Below are 12,725 nucleotides of genomic sequence, written 5' to 3'. Positions count from 1 at the left end.
ACGGCAAAGCAGCTGTTTACCGTAGCCTTCTTTGCCGGAGCCTTTTGCCGTCCGCAGCTGACGGCAAAGGTCTTTGCCGTCCGCCTTTCGAGCCTTTGCCGTCCGCCATGGCAGACGGCAAAGTAGTTGTTTCCTGTAGTGCATGGGAGGCGTAGGATGAAGATGGTCTCTCTCAAACAACCCTGCAACCAAATAACAAAGAGTCTCTTGTGTCCCCAACACACCCAATACAATGGTAAATTGTATAGGTGCACTAGTTCGGCGAAGAGATGGTTATACAGGTGCAATATGGATGGTAGATATAGGTTTTTGTAATCTGAAAATATAAAACAGCAACGTAACTAATGATAAAAGTGAGCACAAACGGTATTGCAATGCTAGGAAACAAGGCCTAGGGTTCATACTTTCAATAGTGCAAGTTCTCTCAACAATAATAACATAATTGGATCATATAACTATCCCTCAACATGCAACAAAGAGTCACTCCAAAGTCACTAATAGCGGAGAACAAACAAAGAGATTATGGTAGGTTCATAGCGCGACTGTGGTTTAACGGGGGAACTTTTGGGTTGTATTTGCATGCTGTTAACACTGGTACGCGTCGGTGCTATACAAACAGATTTGAACCCCTTTCCATGACGGCATTTGGAACCGTCGCCAAGTGAGTGTGGGCGATAGGGGGGGTACTTCCCACACGACCCAGAAACCGTCGGGGATAGGCCCTCCTAGCACACAGGCTGGGGCAAAATGAGCTCGTGTGCTATCGGGCGAGGCATCAAAACCCAATCGTTTCCGTTCGTATGTACATACCACACGGTGAATCCCAGAAAAACATTTCCATTCTTATGTATATAACACACAGTCAATCGAAGGAATACGTTTCCGTTCTTATGTACATCCCACACAGTCAATCCAGGGAAAACGTTTTCGTCCGTATGTATATATGATGTCTACTACACAACCTTCTTCTTGTAGATGTTGTTGGGCCTCCAAGTGCAGAGGTTTGTAGGACAATAGAAAATTTCCCTCAAGTTGATGACCTAAGGTTTATCAATCCGTGGGAGGCATAGGATGAAGATGGTCTCTCTCAAACAACCCTGCAACCAAATAACAAATAGTCTCTTGTGTCCCCAACACACCCAATACAATGGTAAATTGTATAGGTGCACTATTTCGGCGAAGAGATGGTGATACAAGTGCAATATGGATGGTAGATATAGGTTTTTGTAATCTGAAAATATAAAAACAGCAAGGTAACTAGTAGCAAAAGTGAGTGTAAACGGTATTGCAATGCTTCTAAACAAGGCCTAGGGTTCATACTTTCAATAATGCAAGTTCTCTCAACAATAATAACATAATTAGATCATATAACAATCCCTCAACGTGCAACAAAGAGTCACTCCAAAGTCACTAATAGCGGAGAACAAACGAAGAGATTATTGTAGGGTACGGAACCACCTCAAAGTTATTCTTTCCGATCAATCCATTGGGCTATTCCTATAAGTGTCACAAACAGCCCTAGAGTTCGTAGTAAAATAACACCTTAAGACACAAATCAACCAAAACCCTAATGTCACCTAGATACTCCAATGTCACCTCAAGTATCTGTGGGTATGATTATACGATATGCATCACACAATCTCAGATTCATCTATTCAACCAACACAAAGAACTTCAAAGAGTGCCTCAAAGTTTCTACCGGGGGGTCAAGACGAAAACATGTGCCAACCCCTATGCATAAGTTCACAAGGTCAGAGAACTCGCAAGTTGATCACCAAAACTTACATCAAGTGGATCACGTGAATATCCCATTGTCACCACAGATAAGCACATGAAAGACATACATCAAGTGTTCTCAAATCCTTAAAGACTCAATCCGATAAGGTAACTTCAAAGGGAAAACTCAATTCATCACAAGGGGATAGAGGGGGAGAAACATCATAAGATCCAACTATAATAGCAAAGCTCACGATACATCAAGATCGTGTCAAATCAAGAACACGAGAGAGAGAGAGAGAGAGAGAGAGAGAGAGATCAAACACATAGGTAATGGTACACACCCTCTGCCCCGAGGGTGAACTACTCCCTCCTCGTCATGGAGAGCGCCGGGATGATGAAGATGGCCACCGGTGAGGGATCCCCCCTTCGGCAGGGTGCCAAAACAGGGTCCCGATTGGTTTTTGGTGGCTACGGAGGCTTGCAGCGGCGGAACTCCCGATCTAGGTTTCTTTTCGTGGGTTTCTGTATTTATAGGAATTTTTGGTGTCAGTCTCACGTCAGGGGGGGCCTCCGAGTCGTCCACGATGCAGGGGGCGCGCCTATGGGGGTAAGGCTCGCCCTCCACCCTCGTGGACGGCTCAGGACTCTTCTGGCCCAACTACTTTACTCCGAGGGCTTCTTTTGGTCCATAAAAAATCATCAAAAATTGGCACATCAATTGGACTCCGTTTGGTATTCCTTTTCTATAGAACTCAAAAACAAGGAAAAACATAAACTGGCACTGGGCTCTAGGTTAATAGGTTAGTCCCAAAAATCATATAAAATAGCATATAAATGCATATAAAACATCCAAGATGGATAATATAATAGCATGGAACAATCAAAAATTATATAAGTTAGAGACGTATCAATATCATACACAGTCAATCCAAGGAATACGTTTCCGTTCTTATGTACATCCCACACAGTCAATCCAGGGAAAACGTTTTCGTTCGTATGTACATCCCACACAGTTTTATGTATAGGCTCGTGTGTGAAAAGTGTAACTATCACACACGCTCTGCCTTGGTTAACCGCTTGCTTTTATCAATTACATCACACACGATTTGATGAAGAAAACTATGTGGCATTGGGCTATCCATCACAAGCGCTTTTACTGCCAGAACCGTTTGCGAAGTTCCATGACCCATTTAGCAGGTTTATTAGTTTACAATTAATAATTCCAGTATTACGCAAATTCACATTTCATATCGAACAGTTGTTTGCCAATTTCATATCAGGCACATAAATATATTTTAACATCACAGTACGATAGCTACCTGAAAACAGCATAGTACAGCATATAGCTAGTTCAACTTCATAAGAACAATATTAGAACAATATAAACATTTCCCTAATCGAGATCATCCAGGGACGTCTTATCCACCTCTGCTTTCAGTTCAGTAAGAACCTGTTTTGCACTGTCCAACTGGGAAAGTGCCTCCTCCTTCGCCAACACCATCTTAACAAAGTCTGATTTAAAAAATCTGAGCTCATTCTCCACCTTCCTCTTTTTATCCCGCATCTTCAAATATTCTTCAACATTGACAACACTTTCTCTAAGCCTACCTCTGTTCTCTTCCTCATACATGCTCTAGAGCTTTACTAGGCACATCTTCAAAGACTGTGGCCACTCTTGATCAACCCACTCCAAGTAAGAACACTTCTGTTCATCCTATAATATTTAAAACTAGATCAATAAAAATTGTAGGGGAAATGGGTTTATAGCAACATAGAAAATCACCAATACTTATTTTAAAAAACTAAAGAAACAGGTTAATTATGACATATCTTCTCAAAACAATCAGTGTGCAAATGAATTAATTTCTACTGAGACAACAACCAAATTCTGAAACATCAGAAGCTATAATTAACTACAATAATGCTACAAGTTCTTACTCATGTACTATAAATAACAAATTGAACATTTTATGAGGAAGGTAAATAGAACTGCAACAGCATAGCGACAGGGTTTGGATGATAGCAAATTGATACTAACAGGTGTGTACATGCACAAATTTAGTAACAGAGAACTAATAGCACTAAGGCCGTCCACTTTGTATGCCAAAACCGGTGTAAAGACAATTGTTGCTACATCTCGCACCGGTGCCCTGCACTGGCGAGCCGATGCAGCGGAAAAAATCAGGGACCCGGACTCCGGAGCACCTAGTTGCTCTGATGCCCAGTTCCTTCGTGCCATAAAGATTTAGTATTTTACTGCTTGGCTGCTCGGATGTGTGGACCAAAGTTGGTTGCACAAACTACTGAAGCAGTGCCAAATAATTTTCTAATGGCACCGCTGATATGGCAACATTTTTATATACTAGGTACAAACTGTGACACTGTCTTAGGATGCGTTTGGTTGATGGTGTGGTATGAATGGGTTGGGACCATGGCAGTGTCTAAATCACATCTAACAAATGATTTGTAACAACGAAAGAGGGTCTCACCTTCTCTGCACATGCCAGAAACTTCCTCCCACTGTCCACAGATTCAAACGCAACTAGCTTCACGCATGGAGATTGATGGTGACAACGAGCAGACAGATCTTCAGCCACCCCGCTCCATTCTTTGCAAATGATGGTCCTAGGGAGCTACAAGAGGAAGAAATGACTCAAATCGACCGCCGGGTTAAAATTCTTCATTCCAAGTGATAGCCCAAGAGAGAGAAGAGAGGCATACCCGGGTGGTGAAGTAGTCGTCATCGGAGGATGAACCGCTGGAGAGGTCATTGAAGAAGACCATGGCGACCCCGGCGGTAGGATGCGAGACGGTGAAAGCGAGGAAGCGGCTATAGCTTAGCAAGGAAGGAAGGAATGAGGAAACAGGGGAAATGTGACTTTTGGTCAAGGAGAAAAGGGGGTGGGGAAGGGGGGTAGATATTTTGGCGGTAGGCCAAAATTTTGGAAATGTGGAGGGAAACTTTGCATGCGGTGCCGCCGGACACCATTCACTTTGAACGATTGTGTGCATCGCAAACGATTCTTCTGCTTTACGTGCATGGGATGAGTTTGATAATTCAAATTTTGGTGGAAATTTCCCCAGGTACATCATTGCATAATTTAACATTGCTTCCAAATTTAGGCACACAAAAGAGCGTACAGCACACAGACCACACTTACTGAATCGAGCAATTTTAGTAATTAAACAGAGCCAGTTGACCTAAACATTGCTCTAACAAAAGACCAGCATTAAAAAAGCCTAAGTGCGCATAATTTTAACAAATCCGCTGCCGCGCCGGCCTATGCATCGCCGGTGTGAGATGAGAGGTTAATGACTTGTCCTGGCGAAATGCCGCCGTTGGAGGACTCCGCGTCCCCCCTGCTGAAGTCGACCGCGTCCTCGTCCTCGTCCTCGGCGCCGTCCTCAAGGTTGTAGTACTCGTAGTAGTGGTTGCGCCAGAGCTCACATTGGTACTCCACCGCTGATTCCTCGACGGACAGAATCTTCTCTACCTCGAGCTCGGCCACGCGCAACTCCTCCTCCCGGCGCTCCTAGATCTCCGCCACCTCCTGCATCTCGAGCGCCCGCTCGGCGATCTCATGAGGAAGCAGGTGCTCCATGGCCACTGCCGCATTTTCGTATGTGGGTTGCTTGCTGGATTCCGAGGTGGCCTGGAATATCTTGGCATGTGCGTCCTCGATCTTGGTGTGGATGGCCTCGACCCGGGCCAGGGCGACATCGGCGGCACGGACGACAGCTCGAGCGCTCTCGGCGTTTGCAGCCACCGTCGCAGTAGCAGCCACATGCCGTCGCTGTAGCTGCCCTGTCGGCTGCCGCAGACGCCCTCTCGGTGGATGCGGCGGCACTCTCGGCGTAGGCGGCCGCGCTCTCGGCATAGGCGGTGGCGCTCGGGGAGGAGGCGACCATCGTACAGGCCTTCACGAAGCATTTCCACGACGTCATCTTTGCAAGAAGGCGGTGTGGGAATGGGGATCGACATTCGTGGATTCAAGGGTTGCCAGCACTGGAGCAGACGAGCCGGTGAAGCTTAAGGAGGAAGACTTAAATAGACCCCGAAATTTTCATCGCGAACGGGCCTACAAAAAAATTGTGTGATGTTGTGGATATTTTTTATTAGCTGTGAAAGACGAATTTGGAGTAAAGTGGCAACGGATGGTGTTTTAAATGTATGAGAAAATTTGTAGTACTAATACAACTGTAATGTAAAATTTTGGAAAATTTCAGGGGTCATTTGACCTTTTAAGACATTTAAGTGATTTTCTAGCAATTTAATGGCCGTAATTCAAATTTGAACTACATGTACATGCAACAGCTAACCATAACGGTTTGAAAGGTCATATTTTGTGTACTTGTGTGCGATTTAGTTCCATGTGTAGTAATTGGAAGGACTATTCAAACATATTGGTCTAACGGCTATGACACAACTAAGCATGGAGTGCCATGACATTTAAATTCCAAAAAATTAAAAATATCAGAAACACATAAAACCTTGCTTGATGTAATGTCAGGCCACCAAGATGATGTGGTAAAAAAATTGGCATGTTTGACGAAAGTTTGGACACACACCCCACACAAACCGAAGCAACTCACTAGAAGGCTCGTGTTTCCGAGAGGGAACAATGCATGTTTGATGATGAACGGGAGATAGCTTCCCCTTATGGCCTTCAAATTTTTCTACATTTAACATGCACTAATACAACTGTCATGTGAAAATTTGGAAAATTTCAGGGGTCATTTGACCTTTTAAAGACATTTAAGTGATTTTCTAGCCATTTAATGACCGTAATTCAAATTTGAATTACATCTACATGCAACGGCTAACCATAACAGTTTGAAAAATCATATTTGTGTACTTGTGTGCGATTTAATTTCATGTGCAATAAATTAGAAGGAATTTTCAAACATATTGGTCTCACGGCATGGACACATGCATGAAGTGCCATGGCATTTTAATTCCAAGAAATTAAAAAATGATCAAAAAAACATGAAACCTTGCTTGATGTAATGTCATGCCACCAAGATGATGTGGTAAAAAAATTGGCCTGTTTGATGAAAGTTTGGACACACACCCCTCACAAACCGGAGCAACTCACTAGAAGGCTCGTGGTTCCGAGAGGGAACAATGCATGTTTGATGATGAACGGGAGATAGATTTCTCTTACGGCCTTCAAATTTTTTCTATGTTTAACATGCACTACTACAACTATCATGTGAAAATTTGGAAAATTCTAGGGGTAATTTGACCTTTTAAAGACATTTAAGTGATTTTCTAGCCATTTAATGACCGTAATTAAAATTTCAACTACATCTACATGCAACGGCTAACCATAACGGTTTGAAAAATCATATTTTTGTACTTGAGTGCGAGTTAATTCCTTGTGCAGTAAATTAGAAGGAATTTTCAAACATATTGGTCTCACGACATGGACACATGCATGGAGTGCCATGGCATTTTAATTCCAAGAAATAAAAAAATGATCAGAAACACATGAAACCTTGCTTGATGTAATGTCATGCCACCAAGATGATGTGGTAAAAAAATTGGCATGTTTGACGAAAGTTTGGACACACACCCCTCACAAACCGAAGCAACTCGCTAGAAGGCTCATGTTTCCGAGAGGGAACAATGCATGTTTCATGACGAACAGGAGATAGCTTCCCCTTACGGCTTTCAATTTTTTTCCACATTTAGCGTGCAGTAATACAACTGTCATGTGAAAATTTGGAAAATTTCAGGGGTCATTTGACCTTTTATAGACATTTAAGTGATTTTCTAGCCATTTAATGACCGTAATTCAAATTTGAACTACATCTACAAGCAACAGCTAACCAGAACAGTTTGAAAAATCATATTTGTGTACTTGTGTGCGAGTTAATTCCATGTGCAATAAATTAGAAGGAATTTTCAAACATATTGGTCTCACGGCATGGACACATGCATGGAGTGCTTGCCATGGCATTTAAATTCCAAAAACTAAAAAAATGATCAGAAAAACATGAAACCTTGCTTGATGTAATGTCATGCCACCAAGATGATGTGGTAAAAAAATTGGCCTGCTTGATGAAAGTTTGGGCACACCCCCCTCACAAACCGGAGCAACTCACTAGAAGGCTCGTGGTTCCGAGAGGGAACAATGCATGTTTGATGACGAACGGGAGATAACTTCCTCTTACGGCCTTCAAATTTTTTCTACATTTAACGTGCAGTAATATAACTATCATGTGAAATTTGGAAAATTTCAGGCGTCATTTGACCTTTTAAAGACATTTAAGTGATTTTCTAGCCATTTAATGACCGTAATTCAAATTTGAACTTCATCTACATGCAACGGCTAACCATAATGGTTTGAAAAATCATATTTGTGTACTTGTGTGCGAGTTAATTCCATGTGAAGTAAATTAGAAGGAATTTTCAAACATATTGGTCTCACGGCATGGACACATGCATGGAGTGCCATGGCATTTTAATTCCAAAAAATTTAAAAATGATCAAAAAAACATGAAACCTTGCTTGATGTAATGTCATGCCACCAAGACGATGTGGTAAAAAAAATTGGCCTGTTTGACGAAAGTTTGGACACACACCCCTCACAAACCGGAGCAACTCACTAGAAGGATCGTGGTTCCGAGAGGGAACAATGCATATTTGATGACGAATGGGAGATAGCTTCCTCTTACAGCCTTCAAATTTTTTTCTACGTTTAACGTGCACTACTACAACTGTCATGTGAAAATTTGGAAAATTCTAGGGGTCATTTGACCTTTTAAAGACATTTAAGTGATTTGCTAGCCATTTAATGACCGTAATTCAAATTTGAACTACATCAACATGCAATGGCTAACCATAAAGGTTTGAAAAATCATATTTTGTGTACTTGTGTGCGAGTTAAAAAATCATCAGACAATGTAAATATCTGGTGTTCACAAGATATAAAGATGTGGCAAGACAACTGGCCCCTACACGGTTGGCACTATTCGCGGCTCGAGGTTTGGTAGGTGAGTGGCGGGGGTCATTAATCAGACACGGTTCTGTATTGGAAACCGTCAGCTATTATGTTCACACACGGATTTTGCTGCGGGAATCGTGTGTAATTCAAACTACAGTACTCGTAAATTCCGGAGACTGGCGTGTGTACGGTTCCGGTCGATCTAGATTCCGGCCGCCAATAAATACTACCTTGCTCAGGTCGTCCTGCCTGCATTCTCATCTACATCCTACCCTTGCTCACCCTCTCTCTCTCTCTCAAATTTCTGCCATGGCGCCGCCGGTCTTCCCACGCTCCTACGAGGAGTCGCCGCCCCCCCGAGGACGCTCACTCAAATAGCAGCGACGAGGACCCCTACGCGCCGCCGAACGAGGTTGCACTGGACCCCCCCAACTTTGGATTGGGGCCAGTACAATCTTTGTCTGTGGAAGTTGCTGCTGCCGACTGAGAAAGCCAGGCAAGTGGCATTTAAGAAGGAGATGGCGGAGGAGGAAGCCAGGTACGGCGGCCTGTGAAGCCCGTGATGCCGCCTGGAAAAAGGAGGTGGCGGAGCTTTGGGGGCGGGCGCGTCGTCGTGCGGAGGAGCTGTACAAAGACGGGTACTTCGCAAGGAAGGTCAAACGCGCTGGGCGCCTCATCGCTACATGGAGGTGGGCGATAAGCTCCAACGTGTCACCGACGAGGAGCTCCAGTGGGCACCCAACGAAATGGCAAGATCGTTCGCGCTCGTACGCCAGTAAGAGGCAGATTGATACGTCAAGCGCTCCGAGGAAGGGGAGGTGGAGTACTGCCTCCGCATTGGGAAGACACCGCGCACCATGGAGCTGCTGGCGAGGGGCTCCAGAATACTGGCCCCAGGAGGGATTATTAGTTCTAGTATTATTTGTTCTCAATTTTATGCATTGTACCTAGTAGTTAAGTATCATCACGTATATGTGATGATATTATATATTTTTTGTGATAAACTAATGAACAATTAATATATATATATATATGTGTGTGTGTATTATGAATTCCATTTTCTATCTGTTTTCGTATACTAATTTGAATCTAGCTGTTATCATCCACATATACAGAATGGAAAGCGTATGTACACACATTGAAACAGAACATATAACAACGGAAAACAGAGTACACACATTGAAACAGAGCAATACTATGATTGTTGTGAATACATAGCTATCCACGTCGAAACGACTCAACAAAATAAAACGCGTCCATGAGACCATGACCAGCAGCCCTTGCCTATGATAGCTCTTGGCTCTGCCTGAACTCGTGTTGGCGTTCGTCCAAGCGGCCGACACGCTCGCGGTACATCTGGAGCGCGATCTCGAGCTCCAAGTTGGCTATTTCATCAGATGAAAGAACATGTGGTGCCCCCATGTTTGGTTTTGGTAATTGACGACAATCTCTATGGACTAATGGTTGCCTTGAGTTATATTTGAAGGTTTTGTCCATATGCTTTTCTTGGAGTACATGTGTTGGTTTCAAGGAGAGTTTGTGTTGACCAAGGTGCAATTAAGGAATTATCCAAAGATTGGTCATGTGAGAGTTGAGCTTATTGCAAGCATGTCTTGAAGAAGAAGATTGTGTGATCATTCATGTTTACCTTCAAGACATCATCCAAATGAAGAGAGTTGGAAAGATTCTAGGTTGATCAAGACTAAGTCAAGAGTGAATCAAGTTGATCAACTCACAAAGCGTAGAAGATGTACCGAGAGGGATCAAGTGATCCCATGGTATGGTAAGCATTGCCCATTGTGCTTTGTGTACTAACCCATGGTCTATGTGAGAGTTCTATGTGGGGTTAGGTACGTGTTCATGGGCTTGCGTCAAGAGGAAGATATCACTCAACCCATGGAGAGGATGTCATCAAGTGGTGATCGTAATCAAGATTGCCGTGTGCAAGTTCAAGTGGAGCGTCACGAAGAGATCAAGTGCTTGAAGCTTGCCGTCCATTGTGGTGACAATGGACTTGTGAAGATGTGCCGAAGAGTGGCTCACCCATGGTGGACTATGGGGGAGTAATCATCTAGTCTTCATCGAGCCAACGCAATCAAGAAAGGCGGTCCAACTTGAGGGAGTCAAGATCGTCATCATCTAGCTCAAGTGGACCATGTGCAAGGCAAAGGTTTGCCCTTGATAGGTTTTCTATTTTACCGGTCTCATGGTGGTAGTTGGGAGACCGGGTTATAGGATCGATAGCCGTACTATCAAGGGGGGCTCTCAAGTGAGTAGCTTGATCGTATCGTTCGTCGAGAGCTCAAACCATTGCATCCTTGCATCATGTTTCTTGGTTCTTGTCTGGTTCTCTTTGTGAGTCTTAGAGCTTATGTTCATCTTGATGACAAGCTTGAGTTCATCGAAAACGGAGTTTGCATGCGTCTTCTATGATGTTTTCGATGTTGGAGGTTTTACCGGTCTTATCCGAGGAAGGGTTCTCATCATTTTCTTTTGGGACTTTTCTCATTTTCTTCTTATTGGTATTTCTATCAAGATTGTGTTAGCCCTTGTCGCTAGCTTTCCAACAAACTTGGTTTCGTCGAATTCGGAGTCCGTTTGCAGAAGTTGTGTCAGTTTTGGTGTTCTGAAAAGGCTGCAGCAGTACTACCGCGGACAGGAGCGGATGTAATTTTTTACTACCGCTCTTGGGAGCGGTACTACCGCTTGGAGCAGTACTACCGCGGCTACTTCCGCTCGGGACCAAAAACTCGTCACAAGTCCAGCGGTGGTAGGCACGGATGTAATTTTTTATTACCGCTCGCAAGCAGTAGTACCGCTACCCTTAGCAGTAGTACCGCTACCCCTAGCGGTAGTACCGTGAGGTCAAGCGGTACTACCGCTCTGACGGTTCTTCTGGCTTTTTTGCCTCCTCGCTGTTGTGTTTCAAAGGGCTACTACCGCCCTAGCGGTAGTACCGCTCCTTGGAGCGGTAGTACCGCTCGGTGCGGGCTGTGACCATAACGGTTGGATTTTTCCCCACCTATAAAAGGGGGTCTTCTTCCCCAATGAACCTTATCCTTTGAGCTCGTGTTCTTCCCCCATTGTTGACCTTCTTCGAGCTTGCTAACTCTCAATCCCTCCATGGATTCTTGCTAGTTTTTGAGGGAAAAGAGAGAGGAGATCTAGATCCACATTTCCACCAATCACTTTATCCTCTATGTGAGGGGAACCCCTTGGATCTAGATCTTGGAGTTCTTGGTGTTCTCCTTCTTGTTCTTCCTCTCATTTTCCTCCCTAGCATTAGTTGCTTCGGTGGGATTTGAGAGAGAAGGACTTGGGCACTCCGTGTGCCCTTGCCATTGCATTTGGTGCATCGGTTTGAGTTCTCCACGGTGATACGTGGAAGTTACAAGTTGAGAAGCTTATTACTCTTGGGTGCTTGGTACCCTTGAGCTTGTTCCTCTTGGGTGCTTGGGCGCCCTAGACGGTTGGTGGTGTTCGGAGCTCAATCATTGTGGTGTAAAGCTCCGGGCAAGCGTCGGGGTCTCCAATTAGGTTGTGGAGATCGCCCCGAGCAATTTGACGGGTTCCGGTGACCGCCCCCAAGGGTTGCCAAAGTGTACGGGTTCGGTGACCGCCCCCAAGGGTTGCCATTTGTACGGGTTCGGTGACCGCCCTCAAGGGTCCCTTAGTGGAATCACGGCATCTTGCATTGTGCGAGGGCGTGAGGAGATTACGGTGGCCCTAGTGGCTTCTTGGGGAGCATTGTGCCTCCACACCGCTCCAAACGGAGATTAGCATCCGCAAGGGTGTGAACTTCGGGATACATCGTCGTCTCCGCGTGCCTCGGTTATCTCTTACCCGAGCCCTTTACTTATGCACTTTACTTTGTGATAGCCATATTGTTTCTTGTCATATATCTTGATATCACCTAAGTAGTTTTTCTTGCTTAGCATAAGTTGTTGGTGCACATAGGTGAGCCTAGTTGTTGTAGGTTTTGTGCTTGACAAATTAACCGCTAGGTTTATTCCGCATTTGTTCAAGCCTCAACCGTAATTATTTTAAAGCGCCTAT

This window comes from Triticum aestivum, chromosome 4D (genome assembly GCF_018294505.1).
Source record: "Triticum aestivum cultivar Chinese Spring chromosome 4D, IWGSC CS RefSeq v2.1, whole genome shotgun sequence".
Classification (NCBI taxonomy): Eukaryota; Viridiplantae; Streptophyta; class Magnoliopsida; order Poales; family Poaceae; genus Triticum; species Triticum aestivum.
This window is presented reverse-complemented; position numbering follows the sequence as displayed.